The sequence below is a fragment of the Chrysemys picta genome, unplaced genomic scaffold (genome assembly GCF_011386835.1).
Source record: "Chrysemys picta bellii isolate R12L10 unplaced genomic scaffold, ASM1138683v2 scaf275, whole genome shotgun sequence".
In the NCBI taxonomy this organism is placed as follows: Eukaryota; Metazoa; Chordata; order Testudines; family Emydidae; genus Chrysemys; species Chrysemys picta.
In genome coordinates, this window is record NW_027052982.1 from 39,758 (window position 1) to 57,629 (window position 17,872).

The 17,872-nt window shown below is 49.7% G+C and overlaps 1 long non-coding RNA gene across 1 annotated transcript; it reads right to left on the reverse strand.

The window, feature by feature from the left end:
• Nucleotides 1–921: 921 nt before the first annotated feature.
• Nucleotides 922–2,040, reverse strand: LOC135978470 (uncharacterized). The gene is made up of 4 exons (XR_010595889.1): nt 1,916–2,040; nt 1,761–1,818; nt 1,184–1,288; nt 922–1,057 (listed from the first exon to the last, which is right to left on the reverse strand). It is a non-coding gene; the product is annotated as an uncharacterized LOC135978470 (long non-coding RNA).
• Nucleotides 2,041–17,872: the final 15,832 nt, after the last annotated feature.

The window sequence follows — 17,872 nt, forward strand, 5'->3', positions numbered from 1 at the left end:
GGGGAATTTTCTAAACCAGACTCTGCCTGAGAGTCGGGTTCCACCTCCCCATTTTCAGACAAGCCAGTTTGAGAGCCTCCAGTAGTGGGCATCTCTTTCTGTTTTTTTCCCTCATTATCTCTTTAGCCTTTTAAAAATTTTTTACTGAGACCCTGGCCTGGAACTTTTTGGCCGCCATTTCTTTGTCCACCAAAAGCTGTTCCCCCTTTTGTTTACACCTGAGCTGATGTGTACCCTTGAGGGTGCCCTTTTTACCCAGGCCCCTTTCCACGGCTAGTCACGCCTGCTCAGAGCCCCCTTTTGGAAAAATTGAAGCATTTTTCAAAAAGTCACCCGCCAGAGCTTTTGCATTTTTGACGTGGTTTCCAGCTCTCCTTTCTTTTAGACCCCTGAGGATATAGCAACCACCAGTATTCTGAACAAAGCCTCATATTTTCCCCAAATCTTCATCAGTTTTCTGAATGAAGCATCATACTTTTCCCAAATACTAGAATATTGGGGAGCTGTGATGAGCTTATGGTGTTGGGAGAATGGTCTGTCAGTCCTTGGTTTTTTATTCACAACCCCTAGAGCGCGTATTCCGGGTTTGTGAATGTGTGTGATTTTGCTCAGTTTTCTCAGGGCTTGGTGTGGTGGTGGCCGCTGAGGAACTGGAGTTATGTTTGCGTGGTTGGTCTTTACCAGAGTCTTTTGTTTTGTCCTTGGGTTTGACGTATATGAGGTTTGGACTGCCCTGATGCTTCATCTGCACCCTTGTGCTCAGGGCCGGCGCAACCCATTAGGCGACCTAGGTGGTCGCCTAGGGCGCTACAATTTGGGGGTGGCGACCGCGGTGGTATTTCAGCGGCGGGACCTTCCGCCGCCTCTGTGGGGGGCGACATTTCGGGGCGGGACCTTCCGCCGTCTAGGGCGGCAGAAAAACTGGCGGCGCTCCTGCTTGTGCTGTTTTGTGTTAGCGTTGTTAAAGGTCTCAAAGCAGATTGCTGGTTCTTTGGCGGTTCTGGTGGAGGTGTCCCTGTAGCTTCGACTACAGCATTGTCAGGAAAGCTGCCCGTGCCTATGAGGGGGGAGAAAAGACATTTTACGAAACTGAACTTTACCATCTTTCTCACCCACACCTATGGATTTACTTAAAATACAAAACCTCATGAAACAACCAAACAAATAAGCAAAATATATTTACTGGGCTTCGTCCATCCATCAGTCATTGATGCTGGTGAATTTTCCTTTTCAGCTGTCTCTTTCCTTTTTCTTTTGAGCTTGTTTGCCCTCTCGTGTTTTGACCGTACTGTGAAGCAAACAACATTATAAAACACATGAAACTGTCTTGTAAACTTAAAAAAATAAAATATTCGTTAGGGTGTTTTTCTATTTGAAAAGTCACAGCTTTAAAACAAAATCATCCATTTCAGGCTGCACAACAAACACAGGTTTCGAGTTTATTTCTAACACTTTAAAAAACAAACCCACAAACATTTTTAAAAAAGACATCTCATTTTGCAAAATAAAAACCAAACTGCTTTTAAAATCCATTGAAAATACTTTTCAATAAACCCACATGCATTTAAAAGGCACATGGTTGTTCTGTCCACCACCACCACCACCCCTGCCATGTGTGTTTGGGCCTTCAGGTTAAAGAACAAGCAAAAATGTTAAGTTAGGATTACCCCCAAATCCCTATACAACCAGTGTAATACCTGAAGGTTTTTTTTTTTTAATTTAACAGTATTAAGCACATCTATAGTTAAAATGGTTTTTACCTTGGCCTGGTGGTGAAATGCAGCTTAAAGTTCCTGGTTCCATGCTAACCAGATCACACTGCAATAAAGCCAGGCACCATTATTTACTAAGACAGCATGGCCAAAGAATGGCATTATAGAATATCTATTTTCAGAGTTCAAAACAGGGCGCATACCTCCTCTTGCAGTCCAGCAGCAATTCAAGAGCGTTTCTGTTGGAAGAGACAGGCTCCAAGCTCCCTGAGGTTTTTATACCATCCTAACTCTTTGTTTCAAAATAGTCAGCAGGTTGATTGGCTCACCCCTCCCTAGCATTCCCTTTTGTGGGCTGGGCTGGGGGAATAAGTTGTCTGCACAACTGGGCTGCTTTTCTTTTCTTTTCTTTTTTTTTTCTTTTAGTTCAAATACATTTTTCTGTAGGGCCTCTTACAGTGCCCATTCCAAGTGGGGGCCCTTTGCAGATCTCAATGAATGTCTTGGGGTTGTTTTTTATCAAGGTCCCCCCGGCGCTAAATGTTCTTGGGTTAGGCACAGACATTGCATAGCATAACCTATGGCAGTAACAGTGTTTAATAGGATTTCCAAACACAGCTCAGCACACAGGCCCCGGATCTTGCAGTTTATATCCACTGAAGTCCAAGTCACACAGTCATGGTGCCGTTGGGCTGGCGTATCTATGACACAGCCCTCACAATCTTCAAAAAGCTTTTCCCTAAGGCAGTGATTAAGGACAGCATAAACAGCAACGCGTACAATAGTCCGCAGGACTTTTTTTACGCTCACGACGTGGCACTGGCTCAGTTAGTTCCATGCCAAGCCTCTTCCTAAACTCCTCATAGCCGTCATCCTCGGAGTCCTCTTCAACAATTTGTATCGGCGTTGAGCAGAACCAAGGTGGGCCCAGTTCATCTTTGCTGCTTGATGCAACGCTGTCCAGGGCCTCCTGCTCCTCTAGAAAGGCATCGTCGAGCTGTCGAGAGATTTTCAGAAAAGAAACAGTGTAAATTCCCACTGCTTGTTTTTAAATTTACACAAACCCCCTGCCCCCTGGTTCCTAACCCCATTACACCCCATCATCAACCATTACTTCTTAATAATTCATTTACCTGAGCGACGTCTTTTCCATTCATCTTGTCCTCCGGTGACTCCCCAGAGCTGTGTTTGCCTTCCTCCTACAGGGGGGTGGACGACAAGAGGCCACCACGCTCATCGGGGTGTCTCACAAACAGTTGGGATTCGGGTTCCGGCGTATCCATCAACGTCTGGGCCAAAGGGCCCTCCTCGGTCGCTCCCTCCTCCTCCTCGGAACTGTCGCTGATGTAGCGCTTTCTCCACGGATGGTCAAAGGGCTTCGGGGCTAAAACAAAGTCCGAAGTTCTCACAGGGGTGGTGAAGGAGTCCATGTTTCCACGATTTCTAAAGCACGCGTTCCTGGTAAAAGATGGCCTCTTCTGCCCCAGCACTGGGACTTGTGGGGTGATGGTGCTGCACTCTGATTGGCAGAGGGCACTGGGAGGAGTTTTTAGAGGGGTCACATGACCCTCTTCTGGGCGGGTCACCCCACCCTAGAACACCCCCGATTGGTCAAATCTGCTCTCGGGGCGGTCCTATGCGACTGAAACCCATCGCGATTGGTAGAGGGTGGTGGGAGGAGTTCTTAGAGAGGTCACATTATCCACTTCCGGACGGGTCACCCCACCCTGGAACATCCCCGATTGGTCAAATCTGCTCTCGGAGCAGTCCTATGCAACCAAAACCCATCGTGATTGGTAGAGGGCGGTGGGAGGAGTTCTTAGAGGGGTCACATGAACCCTTTCCGGATGGGTCACCCCGCCCTGGAACTCCCCCATATTGGTCAAATCTCCTCTCGGGGCAGGCCTATGCGGGCGAAAGCCATCCTGATTGGTGGAGGGCGGTGGGAGGACTTCTTAGAGGGGTAAAATGAACCCTTTCCAGATGGGTCACCCCGCCCTGGAACTCCCCCATATTGGTCAAATCTCCTCTTCGGGCAGGCCTATGCGGGCGAAACCCATCCTGCTTGGTAGAGGGTGGTGGGAGTAGTTCTTAGAGGGGTCACATGAACCCTTTCCGGATGGGTCACCCTGCCCTGGAACTCCCCCATATTGGTCAAATCTCCTCTCGGGGCAGGCCTATGCGGGCGAAAGCCATCCTGATTGGTAGAGGGCGGTGGGAGTAGTTCTTAGAGGGGTAACATGAACCCTTTCCGGATGGGTCACCGTGCCCTGGAACTCCCCCATATTGGTCAAATCTCCTCTCGGGGCAGGCCTATGCGGGCGAAACCCATCCTGATTGTTAGAGGGCAGTGGGAGGAGTTCTTATAGAGGTCACATGACACACTTTGCTTCTGGTCATGTGTCCGCCTTGACCCCGGAAGTAATACACTCATGGATGGGACTTCCGGTGACAGGTGGTCGGGGCTTAAGGGGTCAAGGGGCAGGATTGATGGTAGGGCTTTATACTACTACAACACACCCTTGGAGGCCCTTGCCTTCCAAAAGGGTGGCTTTGTAAATTTAGTATCCGGTCTTCTTGAACGAGAGTCCTTGGACATTTGGGACTTCACTGTGTTTTGAAGTTTGGCGAAGGTTTTCTTGAGACACATTAAGATCCGTTTGAGAACTGGATCTTTGCTCCTTGAAGGGGATGGTGTCCTAGCTCTGGAGGCCTTTGCTGGCTTTGGAGGAGAACTGTCAGGACTCCCAGTTGCTTTCTCCCCGGCTTGCGAAAGCCCTGTTGTACTCGTAGCAATGGACACCATCTTTGGTTGCTTGGTGGGAGCCATTTTCCCCATTCCATCCTGCGTCTTGCTCCCGTCTGCTGGAAGGAGCCACACCACTGGCATCTTGTTGAGGTTGGATGACGCTGAGGAGTCTCCTGGAGTCCATTGCTGTGGAATTCTGGGCAAGTCAGCACCTGCAGAGCCAGCTGGTCTCTTCCGTCGAACCTTATCGCACTTCTTGCAAACTCTGATTGGTGACTGGTCCCTGGAGAGCTTTGAATTCACAGTTCCATCGAACCCGTGTGGAGCCGTGATGTCTCGAAGACCATGCAGCTCAGCAGATAGTTGGTCTGGCGTTTCTTGCCCTTTCGATGCTGCTGCCCCAGGATGCGGAGTCACGATGCCCCCGCACGTAGGGTGAGAGAGCCGGCCTCTCTCCTCTGGGGAAGGAGACATGAACCTCCTCAGGGAATCCTGGATCCTCATGGGCAGTTCCGATCTTTGCTGCACTTGCATCTTTGTAATGTGGACCTCCAGCTGCTTTTTAACGTCCCTCCCAAGGAAGAGCAGCTCCTCAAGGATGGGAACCACCTCAACCTCGGGCTTTGCCTTCAGGGAAGACAGCTTGGGAACCGGGGGTAGGAAAGCCCGCCGGGATTTCCACAGGGCATTCGGCAAACCCCACTCCTGCTGCAGCTTCTTCCGCTGCGTGTGCCAGTCCAACTTCTCCCTGACCTCATTGAGCAGGAAATCGGTCTCCATCTCACTGAACTCCACCCCAGCTCCCCTGGCTGGGACGGCGTGAGGCAGCTTTGCCGGTGGCTCTGGGTCCAGGGTGAGCAGCCCCCGCTGCATGACGAGATGGTCACGCTTTATTTGGAGTTCGATGGGGTGGGCAGGCTGTTGTCCCATCGTTGGCAATTCCGCTGTGCTGGGCTTGCCTGGCTCCCTAGGGGGGCAGAGTGGCCTAGGCAGGGCAGTCTCTCTCACGAGGGGAGCATTTCTGTGAGACTCTCTCACCATCTTAGGAAACGCCTGCATTTGGATCTCCGAGCATTTCTGAGCCAAGTGATCCTGCAGCTTGACCACTGCCGTGGGCACAAGCGTGGCCAGGATGACATCAGGGGACGCCATGATCCCGTGGGCCTTTTGAGGCAGGGATCCCAAAGGGCAGGAACCACATGGTTCCTGGGTCTCCTGGGCACGCTGAGGGCTGGTGTCGGATCTCAGGGGTTTTGTTTGTGGAGCCGGAGGCAGAAGAGCCATGTGGGGTTTCTGGGGGGTGATCTGCTCTCGCCGGTCTTGTCTGCTGTGGGCAGGAGGCCTGGGGAGAGGCTGGGCTTGGATGGGATGAGTGGATCCTTCCCAGCCCGCGACAGGCATGATCTCCCTTGTGCGGCAGAGGGGCTCTGACCGAGTCACGGAGGCTTCTCCCAGGGAAAAGGAGCTGTGACTCCAGAGGGAAGAGGGGATGGATTCCATAGAGGAGAACTGGCTGGCCGCAGATGTCATCACACTCGGCCTGTGGGAGAGAGCAGACAGGGACAGATGGGACATGGCCCTGCTGAGCAAAGGCGGGGCTTGGGCACAGCCTTCCAACTGTAGTGCAATGGGGCAGTGCCTAGGCATGCATGGCACACCACACTCTGACACAAGGACATCAACTGGCTGACGAAGGACTGAGAGGGGGAGCTGGCACTCATTTGATCTATAACGATAACCCCTTCGTCACACGCACATGTGCAGCACCTAGCACAATGGGGCCTTGAGCATGATTGGGGACCTAGTGCTATTTTAATAGAAAGATTAGCTAACAAAAATTGGTTTGGGTGAGGAAGATGTGAGCGTGTGTGTAACCCTTGCCAGAGCATGTTGTGAAGGCCAAGACCATAAACAGGGGTCAAAAAAGAACTTTACAGCAGATTCCAGACTAGGGACCCTCAACCCAGCAGTTCTGGGCTTTCCTCTCCCAGCCTTCCCTGCTACTTCCCTGGACTGCTTCCTGCCACTCCTGGCTCCCCTCCTTGCTCTGGGTGCACCAGCTCCAAACACGTCCCCCTTTGCCCAGGGAGGGGCTGCCCTTTCCCAGCAGCAGCCCCTGTCTGGTGCCAGCTTCCTGGCTTTAGGGGCCCCGCCTAGTCCTGCCCAGCTGAGCCTGCTTGCCATCAATTCCCTGCTCCCTGGCTCTTCCTCCAGGGGCACCTGTGGAGTTAATGGGTCTGCCTGGCCACCTTAGCCCCTTCCAGTCCTGTGTGGGGTGGACACCCCGTCCCAGGGGGTCATCTGATTGCTGTTTCTTTCAAACACAGCAGGGGCAGGTTCTAGACAGTCGCCTGCTGGGAGATATTGCCGGACAGAAGGATTTGATCCTACTCACAACCCAGCTTGTGGTCTCTGCATTTAATTTCTGAGAATCCCTCACCTCACTGTCACTGGTATCTCACCTTGGAAGCTAAAGCCTCTTAGTGGCTTTTTCCCTGTTATTTTAGGATCCTGGAGTGTCTGCTTTTCCCTGCTCCCTCCTCTCTCCATGCACTATCCCCTCCCACCCAGCCCCCAGTCTGGTGCCCCCCGTGCTGTTGCCTTACGGTATCAGAACTTTATCCAGGTGTCTGGCCACGTACTCTAGCCTCCTCTCAGCGATCCTGAGGGTGTGAGCCAAGGGGAGCTGCTTCAGGAGCTTGCCGAGGCTGTGGAACAGTGAGAGCAGGTAACTGAGTGCAGGCTCTAAGGGGTGCTTTGTGCTGCAGAGCTGAAGGTCCAGGGTTCGAATCCCGCTGGGAACCCATGCTGGGGGACTGGAGGTGGGGATGGGACCATTACACAGGTGCTGCCGGATCCTACTCACCGTACCAGAAAAGCCAGCCTTCCTCCTGAACTCTCCACCTCACCTCCCTGGTGTGCACGGGGCTGCTCCCATCAAACATTTTCTCGCCCTCTTGGGAGGGGAGGATGGTCCAGTCCAGTCGACACAATCTACCGCCCCCCTCCCAGGTTAAATGAGCCGCATGATGCTCAAGGAGGGAATGACCCATTGTATGATGCATGGGGGTGGATTAGAGATGGCAACTTCTGCTGAGTGGGAATGAATTGCATGATTCTAAGGAGAATAGTTGCTTGCCTGGTCTATAGGTCGGGGCAGGGGAGGGATTACTAGGGCTACTGCCCCGGGGGGGGGAGGGGGGGGATGAATTGCATGATGCTAAAGGAGGGGACTGACCCACTGCAGATTTATGGAGGGGGGCATTGCTTACCATGCCTCTAGGGATGCACAAGCCTCCTCCAACTCATCCTCACAGCGTCCAAAACCTGCCAGAAGTGAGACATAAAGGAGACGTTGAGCTGCTTGGGCACCCTCTGCTTCCTAGTGCCCCAGAGCCCCAGATTTCAGGGACAGCCTGTGAACGGAGCCCCAGCCAGTGCCTCTGCACGACTGTGGGCATGACTGTGCCTTCACAGGAAGAGGGGAGGCAGGAGGGGGAACAGACCCTATTTCCCTGCTTTGCGTGGGGCCCGAGTCTGCCACCGCAGCTGTGGGGTCAGGGGCTGCTTACCTTTCGGTTTCTTCCTTTCATCCCTGTGCCTCGTCTTCCTCGGAGAAGCCTGCCGCACACAGAGAAAGCAGCAGGGTTATAAGAGAACTCCAATAAAACGGGGATAACAATGAGCCAGAGGTGATTGCCATGTGGGGCCAGGGGGCAGTTTTTCCTTGTGGGAGAGTATTGCACTAGGAGGCATCATGGGTAGGCATTGTGCTTTCCTATGATGCAGCCAATATAGGACACACAGCACAACCCATACCAGGGGTCACTGGGATAATCCAGGGGTTGGAGGAACAGGGATTGCTGGTACCAGGAGCCTGCAGAGTTTAGAGGCATTGCAGGAGAGAGCTTCTAAAACTCTGCAGGTTTAAGGACTGCAGGGTATGCAACTAACCACATATACCATGCACCGAATTCAGAGCTTGGGGGAGAAATCCGACATCTGGACAGCAGTGTTTCCTATATATACATATTTAGGGAATGCATGAGAGAGGGGTTTTATCTGCATGCATTTGGGATGGCCATGCTACTCCTGAGTGGTGAAGCCATGAATGCGTTATGCAAATCCTCCCAAAGAAGTGCGGATAGAACCCCTATATCATCCTTAAACGGCAGGGGTTTTATACCCCAAAAAAACCCAGTTTGGCATGAGTTCAGCCCACTGGCCTGGGAGCTGCTGAGCACTGATGGGCTCTTGATGGCGACCTTAGGATCATCCTCAGGCCCATTTGGGTGAGTGGTGCTGGTTCTGGTGGCCAGCACTAGGCTAGTCCTGCAGGTAGGGGTGGCATCTGACCCGGAGGCTGGAGAAAGCCGCTATCTAACATTTGAGGCTGCGGCTGCTGCTTCTTAGCATCTGCACAACGTGCCGCAAGTGGCACATGACCAGGATTCATCAATGAATTTGGTCTGTTGGTTGGATCATTAGCTTCCCCAGCCCAGCCTGGGTACTGATGGGGTCAGGGAGTCCAATGTGAACATTGATCCAGTCGCTCCCCGAGGCTGCCGAGATGCCATTTGACAAAGGAATAGAAGTGCTGTTGCTGGGTCTGGTTCTCTGCCCAGCCCAGCAGCAGTCATTGGGATATGATGCCTTGTAGATCCCACTCTGCCACCACACCTGCCAGCCCCAATAGCCCTATACAACGTAAGCTCATGACATTCTCTCCCTCCCTCAATGTGGAGGAAGATATGCATAGCTCCCCCCCGCCAGTTATGAATTGCACAAACTGGTTTTTAGAATAAACCAAAATCAAGTGTATTAACTACAAAAGGTAAATGTCAAGAGATTATAAGGGATAGCAAACAGATCAAAGCAGATTACTGAGCAAATCAAACAAAACACGCAACCTAAGCTTAATACGCTACATTAACTGGTTAATAGTAGAAAGCAACAGAGGGTCCTGTGGCACCTTTAAGACTAACAGAAGTATTGGGAGCATAAGCTTTCGTGGGTAAGAACCTCACTTCTTCTGATACTTGGTTAATAGTAGCACATTCTCACCCTAAATGTTGTTTTGTGCAGGTTGCAAAGTTTCTTGAAGGTAAACTGCACTGATTGGAGCTTAAATATCCAGGTATTCCTTTCACAGGCTAGATCTTTCCCCCCTGGGCTCAGCCCCCGCCCTCCTCCCCCTCAGTTTAGTTCCTTTGTTTCTCCTGGTGTTTTCAGCAGTCTTCCTTTTTGGGCAGGGAGGTGGTGGAGAAAAACCTAGATTAACTCACTTCCAAGCCTTCAATAGGATTTGGATATGACAGGAATCCTTTGTCTCCCAGTTTGACCCCCACCCCCAACTCCCTCCTAGTGGAAAAATACCACCAGTCCAAAATGATGTCCAGTACCAGGTGACATGATCACATGACCCTGCAGTGTCAAAGCAGCATCCCAGGAAACTTCTCAGGAAGGAGGAAGTTTAGTATCTTCAAAGTCCTAATGGCCCATCCAGGCTGATTGCCTACTGTTTGGTGGGCATTCCCCTGGTGCAAGCACTTTTGTTATTGATACAGAGCCCGTATTCCTAACTTCAGATACAGAAATGATACATCCATACAAATAAGATAATCACATTCAGTAAATGAGAACCTTTCCAATGATATCTCACATGATCCATCTTGCATAAAACATACCTTAGTTATGCCATATTCATAGAACAATATTTCTATGAAGAATATAGGGCGTAATGTCACAGCGGTGAAGAAGCATGTGGACAAGGGCGATCCAATGGATATTGTGTACCTGAACTTTCAGAAAGCCTTTAAGAAGATCCCTCCCCAAAAGTTCTTAAGCAAAGTAAGTTGCCAGGGGATAAGAGGGAAGGTCTTCTCATGGACCAGTAACTGGTTTTAAAGATGGGAAACAAAAAGTAGGAATAAATGGTGAGTTTTTGGAAGAGAGATAAATAGCAACATCCCCCAAGGATCTGTACTGGGACCAGAGTTGTTCAACATATTCATAAATGATCTAGAAAAGGGGGAGAAACAGTGAAGTGGCCAGATTTGCAGATGATACAAAACTAAAGATCGTTCAGTCCAAAGCTGAATATGCCCTCCTTGTTCCTAGATCTAGAACTCTGTGTTGGGCTGTATGAAATCACATTTTGTTTGAATGGGCCCCATTTGCCAAACAAACTCTCCAGAACTCTCTGTATGACTGCCCTGTCCTCATTGTTATTTCCCATCCTGCCAATCTTTGTGTCATCAGCACATTTTTATCAGCAGCAATTGTATATTTACGTCCAGGCTACACCTGACGGCAGGTTGCTGCTCTGGCATCTGGCAGGCGCTGATGTCATCTCTAGGTCAGAATGGGGCTGCCCTCCTGCAATCTCCCGCTAGCCTGTGAGCTGTCAATGCTGTGCTTACATCAGGAGATAGGATGTGGCAACAGCCCAAGGGGGCTGAGCTGCTGAGCTCAGAACTAGGCAGGAGAGAGGGCATCAGATTTCCCAGGAAAACCCTGGGTCTTTTCAAAGCTTTATGACTCTCAAACCCCTAAGCAAGGGACGTTTTTTCCCTACTTGTGAAGCAGAATCTCCCAGCCTGAAGTGATAATCTAGTGTTACAAGCACAGAAAAACTTTCATGGTATCGCCTGCCCAAGCATTCCAAAACCATGAGCTGGGCCCCACCAAAATCATGAGATTGACTTCAAAATAACGATATCTTAAAAACAATTCCTCTGGGGAACTCTTCATTTGCCTTCTGGTGTCTGAGCCGCTAGGGTGCACTCAATTTACATTTTCCAGCTTCTCTTTGCAACCATGAGGGCTTAAAATGTGCTAACAAATCAGATGAAATGAAATCAAATAAAAAAAGGCGAGATTCTCAGATAAATCACTTGACTCCAGCAGTGGGAGCTTTAAGAAAAGCACCCTATATCATCAGATAATAAAAAGCCCTACCTCTTATCTAACACTTTCAGTCAGTGGATCTCAAAGCACTTTACAAAGGAGGTCTGTAGCATTAGCCCCCTTTTAGAGATGGGAAACTGAGGCACAGAGAAGAACAGTGACTTATCCAAGGTCACCCAGCAAGACAGTAGCAGAGACAGGACTAGCGCTTAAATCTCCTGAGTTCTGTCTAGTGTTCTATCCACTAAGGCCACAGTGCATTTGAAGTAAGGGGTCATAGTCAGTACATTCCTGTGGTGTGTGGTGGTTATTTTGGCTCTCCCAATGCCATAGTTGTTGAAGTGACACATTTTGACCTGTGACCTGTGCTGGCCCAGGGGCATCATTGTTAAAACGAGTTTCCTCACAGCAGGTTCTTGTTAGACCTGAACACAAGTTAACTGGACCATGTCTCCGATGTCCCATTGGGAAAGTTTAAAAGCCACTGAAGGCCTTGCAGTGCACTGACATACTGGGATTTTCAGAAAGCCTTTGACAAGGCCCTTCCCCAAAGGCTCTTAAGCAAAGTAAGCTGTCCTGGGATAAGAGGGAAGGTCCTCTCATGGATCAGTAACGGGTTAAAAGATAGAAAACAAAGGGTAGGAATAAAGAATCCATTTCTAAGAATGGAGAGAGGTAAATAGTGGTGTCCCTCAGTGGTCTGTACTGGGACCAATCCTATTCAACATATTCATCAATTATCTGGAAAAAGGGATAAACAGCGAGGTGGCAAAATTTGCAGGCCATACAAAACTATTCAGAATAGTTAAGTCCAAAGCAGACTGTGAAGAGTTACAAAAGGATCTCACAAAACTGGGCGACTGGGCAACAAAATGGCAGATGAAATTCAAGGTTGATCAATGCAAAGTAATGCACATTGGAAAACATAATCCCAACTCTACAGATAAACTCCTGGGGGCTAAATTAGCTGTTACCACTCAACAAGAGCTCTTGGAGGCACTGTGGATAGTTCTATGAAAACATCCACTCAATCAGCAGTGGCAGTCTGTACTGGGACTTTTGAAGTGATAATCAAGATAGCCCAGTTTTTTCTCTTACTTAATTGGCCTCTCAGAGTTGGTAAGACAACTCCCACCTGTCTCTGTATGTGTATATATATCTCCTCAATATTATGTTCCATTCTATGCATCCGAAGAAGTGGGCTGTAGCCCACGAAAGCTTATGCTCAAATAAATTTGTTAGTCTCTAAGGTGCCACAAGTACTCCTGGTTTTTCTATCCTACTTGTTGCTTGGAGGTAATGAATTATTCATTTGATCTTATAATAAATATTTTAACTCGTAATATACCTGTAAATGCCAATTAGAGGCTGCTCTGTATTTTAATCTGAGCAGAACAAGTCTGTATTTGCATGCTCTTTTCAGACATTTTGTTCTTTGTGATTTTGCTGAATTTAAAGTGTTCATGAAAACTGGAGGATTCAAGAACAGAGCCTCTTCTTACTGGATCACTATATATGGAGTGATCCCAGCAGGGACAAAATGCCACAGGTATGTCTTATATTAGGTAGCAGCAAATGTTCTATCATCGCTAGCTGGGGTTGTCGGGGCAGTAAGGAACAACCAATGAATGGAGCCACGAGCTCGGTCTGTGGCCCTGTCTCTCTCTGTGGATGTGTCCTGCCAGCCCAATGGGGCCTGGTCAGAACAGGGGGCCTCTGCCCACCCTCCCTCCCTTCCTTCCATGGGGCTGTGTCCAGGCAAGCTCTGCTGAGAGTGTAGGATGGCTGCAGGGGGGTTGGGGGGGGGGGTGTTCTCCTACCATCCTGCTTGTCCTGGAGAAACTGTGCTGGGTCGCCATGTCCATCCAGATGACCAGGACCAGAAGGACGCAGGTGAACAGCACCCAGGGGCTGTCCCAGCAGGCACGGAACCAGCTCTGCGTAATCCCCATCCTCGTGCTGGGGAGGACGGTCTGGACACTGGGCTCCCTGCTGGTGCTGCCACTGGATCTCTCCCGAGAGGCTGTTTGTTCCAGTGACGCATCATAAAGGGCCAGGACCAGGCGGGTCCTGACATCACAAAGGGACTGCACGCATCAGAGGTGAGCAAGATCCTCAGCTCCCTACAGCCCCTCCCCAGTGTTAGGGGGCTTATGTTTTTACCCTTTTACTTTCCTGGTTCTTCTCGCATGAACAGAGCAACAATACCCGAAGTTCAAAGGCGCAAACAATTTGATGTTTATCGGGGTAAACTTTTAGCGAGCATCATTTTAGTTGCCGTTCTATTTTCAAGTACCATGGTAGCTGTTACACAGGTGCTGGCCTCCTCGTTGAGCATTTTGCGTTTTCGTACACATTTTCCACCCCTGTCAGCCTTTTGAAGCCATCCCCCACCCACGTCATCCTAGCAACAAGACACACACCACAGACAAACAACGCAAAACACAGATTCATAGTATTCTGGGTTTTTCTTTCCCTGGCGCCAGCATGCTTGTAGAGTGTCTGAAAAACAAAAGAAACAATTTTTACCCCCTTTGGTGGGGACAGATTATTGCTTAATAATAAAACCAATTCCTTTTACAAATGTCCTTGCTAATTACAGGAAAAACAGAAGAATTACCTTTAGGCTGTTCTTATTTTGTTTTATAGTCAGGCTAGTGAATTACCCCACTCACTAGTCATTTATGAAATTTATGAGGTGGTGTGCCTCAGTTTCCCCTCTTGTACAACAGACCAGGTTTGCAATAGTTTTTTTGCTGTACCAAGCTTTACGTTTATTTTCAGGTAATAGCTGAGAGACAGCTTTAGATTTTGGCTTTGTACACCCCCCCCCCCCGCCCCCCCCACACACACACACAGCCCTTAGGGTTAACCTGTCCCTCTTATTTTCAGGCTTGACTTGTTTTTTCACCTCCCTCTTCTGGAGGGCCATAATCTGAGTCTTCTAGTAGCTTGTTTGCTGGCCAGATGGATTTATTATTTCCAAAGTTTTTGTGCTGCTACTTATGGGTAGTTTTCTTCTTCCCCCATCAGTTAGGTAATTTGCATTTACACAGATATGCATCCGAAGAAGTGGGCTGTAGTCCACGAAAGCTTATGCTCTAATAAATTTGTTAGTCTCTAAGGTGCCACAAGTCCTCCTGTTCTTCCATTTACACAGAGGCTTTCTTGGCTTGTCTTAAAAGGGACGCATTTCACTTCCACCAGAGTTCTCATTACTTTTCACTTTCATCTCCTGCTTTAAAACACACAGAGATTTGAAAAAGAAAGCACAATTTATTGTGGCTTCTTTTGGAGCCCTAATAGGATTTTAATTAAGTACCACATTTTGTTTGCATTTCTTTTACCTCTTTTCCAATATACACTGCACATGTCCTGGGAAATAGTTTAATTTCCATAACATTATATTAGCCATATTAATTTTACACAAGGTGTAACTGCCTTCCCATGCCCACAGAGTTTTCATGCAACCTACCAAAGCGACAGTCCAATCCCCCAGAGCCCCCCCAAGGCTCAGTGTTCCCATCATTGCTCCCCTTTTCCTTTTCCTATGCATGCACAGAACTATTTTTGCCTAACATTTTTTGCACTGATTACTTTTTTTTTTTTTTTTTTTTTTTTTTTTACACAACTGTACCCAGATTACACTCCCATCTTGTACAACCAGAGACAGCCAGGGGCAGTCAAGTTAAGTTCCAGTAGAAACCCCTGACATTCCTTTAGTGATTTTGATCACATTACTCAATAGTTAAATAATTTGATTAGATTATTTCTCCACCTGCTGCCTGCAGCAGTCCCCTATAGACCATTTTTGTGGGGAAAGGGACCATTTTTTCTCAGAATAGCTGTAAAGGCTTCTGGGGACAGAAGCATCGTGGTGGTAGTAAGTATCAGGGGGTAGCCGTGTTAGTCTGTATCTACAAAAACAACAAGGAGTCTGGTGGCACCTTAAAGACTAACAGATTTATTTGGGCATAAGCTTTCATGAGTAAAAACCTCACTTTTTCAGATGCATAGAGTGAAAGTTACAGATGCAGGCATTATATACTGACACATGGAGAGGAGGGAGTTACTTCACAAGTGGAGAACCAGTGTTGACAGGGCCAATTCAATCAGGGTGGATGTAGTCCACTCCCAATAATAGATGAGGAGGTGTCAATTCCAGGAGAGGAAAACCCACTTCTGTAATGATCCAGCCACTCCCAGTCCCTATTCAAGCCCAGATTAATGGTGTTGAATTTGCAAATGAATTTTAGTTCTGCTGTTTCTCTTTGAAGTCTGTTTCTGAAGTTTTTTTGTTCAATGATAGTGACTTTTAAATCTGTAATTGAATGACCAGGGAGATTGAAGTGTTCACTTACTGGCTTCTGTATGTTACCATTCCTGATGTCCGATTTGTGTCCATTTATTCTTTTGTGGAGGGACTGTCCGGTTTGGCCAATTTATACATGGCAGATGGGCATTGCTGGCACATGATGGCATATATGACTGTAGTAGTTCCGGGGTGGGGCTCGTCCCTTCCTGGGGCGCCTGGAAGCCAGGCCGCCCCGCTACAAAGCGAATAACAGTTAGGGCCCCGACCTTTGGGTAGGGGCTAAGCACACAATTGACAGTTCAGGGCTCAGGCCCCTATGCAGGGACTGAGCACACACTTAACAGTTCAGAGCTCAGGCCCCTATGCAGGGACTGAGCACACAATTAACAGTTCAGAGCTCAGGCCCTTATGCAGGGACTGAGCACACAATTAACAGCTCCGGCCCTGGGTCAGGGCGGGGCAGCACACCAATAGTCAGTCAGTGGCCCAGGCCTTGTAGCGGGGCTGGGTCAGTTTGGGTTAGCCCAGGCCCTAGGTCAGGGCGGGGCAGCCAACAGATAGTCTGTCAGGGGCCCAGGCCCCTTGGACAAGGAGGAGGAGGAGAGACTGCCACCCGGCGCGGGGTGGCAGGGGGGAACACAGGCCCACCCACTCCACTGTGTTCCAGCCCGGGGCCCTATCCGCAGCAGTCCGTCTGCCGCGCAGTCAGTGGGGATCCTGACCGCAACACACTGACATGGGTTCGGGGTCTGCTATCCCCGGGCCACTTCCCATCTCCTCCTCCATGGGTACCTGTTCCTCCTGAGTCTCGTCTGCCGTGTCCCAGATCATGGGCTCCTCCGGGCCCCGAGCACCAGGTAGGTCTGTCGCTCCCTCTGGGCCCTCGGCGGGGGGAAGCTCAGACCGCTCCTCAGGATACCGGGCTCTCGGCAGGCTCGGCCAGTCCTCCTCAGGATACCGGGCTCTCGGCAGGCTCGGCCAGTCCTCCTCAGGATACCGGGCTCTCGGCAGGCTCAGGTCCGTGGGAGCTCGGGCACCAGCGTCTGTCCTCTCCCGCTGCCGGCCAGCTACTGAGCGCTGGGGCCTGGCCTTTATACTTCCTGTCCCGCCCCTTGACTTCCGGGGGGCGGGGACAGGCCGCGGTGGCTCCGCCCACTCTGGCGGCTTTTCTGGCTCGTCGCTTCCTGGGGCGCCTGGAAGCCAGGCCGCCCCGCTACAATGACATTAGTGGATGTGCAGGTGAATGAGCCCCTGATGGTGTGGCTGATGTGGTTGGGTCCTCTGATGCTGTTGCCAGAGTAGATATGGGGACAGAGTAGGCAACGAGGTTTGCTACAGGGATAGGTTCCTGGGTTGGTGTTTCTGTGGTGTGGTGTGTAGTTGCTGGTGAGTATTTGCTTCAGGTTGGGGGGTTGTCTGTAAGCGAGGACTGGCCTGCCTCCCAAGGTCTGTGAGAGTGAGGGATCATTTTCCAGGATAGGTTGTAGATCGTGGATAATGCGCGGGAGAGGTTTTAGCTGGGGGCTGTATGTGATGGCCAGTGGTGTTCTGTTATTGTCCTTGTTGGACCTGTCCTGTAGTAGGTGATTTCTGAGTACCCATCTTGCTCTGTCAATCTGTTTCCTCACTTCCCCAGATGGGTATTGTAGTTTTACGAATGCTTGATAAAGATCTTGTAGGTGTTTGTCTCTGTCTGAGGGGTTGGAGCAAATTCGGTTGTATCTTAGGGCTTGGCTGTAGACAATGGATCGTGTGATGTGTCTTGGATGGAAGCTGGAGGCATGTAGGTACGTATAGCGGTCAGTAGGTTTCCGGTATAGGGTGGTGTTTATGTGACCATCACTTATTTGTACTGTAGTGTCCAGGAAGTGGATCTCTTGTGTGGACTGTTCCAGGCTGAGGTTGATGGTGGGGTGGAAATTGTTGAAGTCCAGGTGGAATTCTTCAAGGGACTCCTTTCGGTCGGTCCATATGATGAAGATGTCATCAATGTAGCGCAAGTAGAGGAGAGGCACTAGGGGACGAGAGCTGAGGAAGCGTTGTTCTAAGTCAGCCATAAAAATGTTGGCATAGTGTGGGGCCATGCGGGTACCCATAGCAGTGCCACTGACTTGAAGGTATAAGTTGTCCCCAAATCTGAAGTGGTTGTGGGTGAGGACAAAGTCACAAAACTCAGCCACCAGGCGT